This window comes from Lepeophtheirus salmonis, chromosome 4 (genome assembly GCF_016086655.4).
Source record: "Lepeophtheirus salmonis chromosome 4, UVic_Lsal_1.4, whole genome shotgun sequence".
In the NCBI taxonomy this organism is placed as follows: Eukaryota; Metazoa; Arthropoda; class Copepoda; order Siphonostomatoida; family Caligidae; genus Lepeophtheirus; species Lepeophtheirus salmonis.
The window spans coordinates 39,287,753-39,291,205 of record NC_052134.2 but is presented as its reverse complement, the minus strand read 5'-3'; positions in this window follow the sequence as shown (position 1 = coordinate 39,291,205).

The window sequence follows — 3,453 nt, the reverse complement described above, 5'->3', positions numbered from 1 at the left end:
TTTTTTTTTTTTTTTTTTTTGCATTGAGCAAGTACATAAAATTTACACCATCGAATTTATATTTATACCATGGAAATTGAAAAAGTGTAGAAACGTACTTCAATTTCATATATTTTGTTGTTGTCACGTATCAACCTGTTTATGAATCAAAAGATAGGTTGTCAAATGGAAAAATATTAAGCCTCTGTTACTTTCCTTCAAATCCTAACCAGAGTACTTTCTTGGGTGATTTAGACAGCCCAGCAGAAAAAATTGATATTTTAGAAGGTGTCCGGTACTTTTTACCTTAAGCTATTATACATCAGGAAATTTTGCCTTAAACCATTTCGCCTTAAATCCATCTTTACCTTAAGGATAATTCGTCTTAAAATATATTTAAATGAGGTCTACACATCGATATTGTTTATTTTGGATCAAAATTGATATTCACTTTGATTTTTTTAAACAAGATAAGTAATAAATATTACTATAAAGCTCGTTACATGGTTTTTTTTTCAGTCGGACTAATAATGGAAATATGCTCTTTTCTCGTGTTAGGCTTGTTCGTCAAACTATGAGTATTCTCTAACGTGAATAATCCATTATGTCTAAAAATGGATTAATAACAAAGTAGTGATAGACACTTTTTCCATTCGAATTGTTGTCCTGTTTTTTTTATTTTTTATCATTATACTTATTTTATTAACTGTTTTGCTTCTGGTTCGAACTCATTAATAACATAGTGAAATTTTGATAATAGATTTGTATTGAAATATAGTTCTATCATTATTTATTTATATTTTAAGTTGAAATATCCTTGAGGCAAAGTGGCTTTAAGGCGAAAATACCTTGAGTTATTTTATAAATATACATTTTCTTTATTAGTTGTTACTTATGATATATATATATATATATGAATCGGTAAACAAATTAAATACTTTTTTCAATTATCTTTGATAGATCTGTGAATTCATAAAATAAAATAGCAGTTAAAAAAATATTAAATTTGTAGAGATATATTATTTCTGAATTAATAAATTATTTTTAAAGAATATATGTTCTATTTATAGAATAATACAACTCTAATTCCCCGTTCATTTTTATTTTTTCATCTTCATTATTGTGATAGATAAATAATGCGGGCGCATACAAAACATTCTTTGAAACCTCAACAATTAATTCCAGACTTTCTTAATATCTCAGAAATTAATAAAATATCATAGCAAAAAAAGAAACAGGAATCTATATTCATAAAGGAAAGTTTCTCTGTCTGTGTGTTTATGTGTGTGTCGAATAAAAACTTATTTTGAACAACGATCTTATTAATTAAATAAATGAACCTCCACATATAAAATAATGAATGTGACTATATAGTTATTACTAAAATAGAGTAACGATTGAAGCCGTTGTAGCTGTACCTTTTGTTCCTAGATCAGCAACCTTCTTTATTGAACACTAGCTTATATTAAATAAGTAATTTTTAAGGAGGTTCGGCAATGAAAAATATGAAGGATAATAGCTGAGAAAAAGGTTTAGTTGTTCTAATTCAAATAGTTAATAAAGAATTGAGGGCAAATTATGGAAGCTAAATTAAAATATCAAAGAAAAATGAGACAGCTTTGACTCATAGAACAAAAATATTTGATGTTGTTCTAATACTATTATTAAATTCATGTATATTTTACATGTTATTAATTATTGTTTCTTACAAATGACTCATCATACGATGGAAAGTTCCATGAATATCCAATAATGTAGTTGTTCGTGGATCACATAGAATTTGATGAGCGAGAGGCGAAAGTAATTTTTTTTTAATTTCACTAATTTATGCAAAAACACAATTTCATCTATAAATTTTGAAGCAAATCGCTTTTGACGTCTCATTTGGAAATTTCATTGATTTTATTAATTTATATTATATGTTTGTTTGTGAGCTTTCAATTGAAAATAATTATCATAAATATTTTATCGTTTTTTGAAAATACGTTTTATAATTTCATTCTGTGATTTTCTGGAAAATAAATTTTGTTTATCAATTTTATTGTTCTTTCTTTATTAAATACTTAAATATTTCATTGTAAGTATGAATGATTAAAAATGTTATTTATTAAATTCAGACGTACATTATAATATTTTTATTTTATGTCAGAAGAATGATCTTTTGGTTCTTGCCAAAACATAGATATTACAAACATAATCTTATTCCGTTTTCTTATATTCCATTGACTTAAAGCTAGTTTACAAGAATCAAACACTTTGTGAGGTGCCCACGATTGATGTATTTGGATTGCCAAAATAAGCTTTCTTAATTAAAGAATATATAGCACTCCTCTAACTATAAATTTATAACAACTAAATATATAATAAAATAAGATTTGATTAATTGAGCTCTTACGTATTGAAGTATTAGTTGCAGACTTTTTGCAAAACTAAAATGAAACTATTTTGATATTATGAAAAAGATAAAAAAATAAGGAACAAGTATAACACTGATCCTTAAGAAATTTATTGATATAAGATGGTTTAATGAATAAATATTTAAGAGGTCACATATTTATTGATCATTTTCATGTCTTGTTTATGGTTTTAGATGTTCTGAACTTACAATCTTTAGAATCATTGTAGCAAAAAATTATAATTATTCATCTTCTATTAATAAATAGCATAATTTTATATCGTTTTTGAAATTGCAATTTCGTATTGCTTTTAATATATCTAAGATAGTCTTATCATCACATGATTGATCCATTCAAACTTATAGTGCAAACAATTATTACTCTATGGATTTATATAATTTACATAAAATATGAAATACAGTATTATGTTGAGCCCGATTGAGACTTGTTTAATATTTACATATATATGAAGAAAGTTTCATTTCTTCATATTCTTGCAATTTATATGGATAACAATTGAACTACGGATTCAATGAAAATCAATCATTTTTCTTTAAAAAGGAATCCAATAACAGATTGTTAATATAGTCACTTAAGAGGATTGACAAAAAAATGAAATTATATCTATCAATTAATGATAAAATAGATATGTTTATTTGGTCCATGTCAAGTCATATCTCTTCTTCTAGATACTACAATTCTAATTGAATAAAATAAGACACTGGATGTGGCATAAGGCAAATATATTAATGTAAAAGATTAGGTATTATCAAAATATGAACATGAATATTATACATAATAAGCTATAATTATAAAATAATTTCATTTGCCCTCACTAGTCGAACAGGGTCAACAATTTTTCATCTATAGCTTATTACACTCCAGCCAAGAAGAGAGAATACTGTATATTCTCTATAAATGGGACGTTTAAAAACGAGCGTCTGTATATAAAACTCAGCCAGTGAGTACTCTTGTGGCTAAATTACTCCCTTGCTCATCACATCATATTAAAAAACAAACAAAAAACTGAAGCTGTAATTATCATTCCTTCATTCTTGAGAAGAGAATATCTAAATTT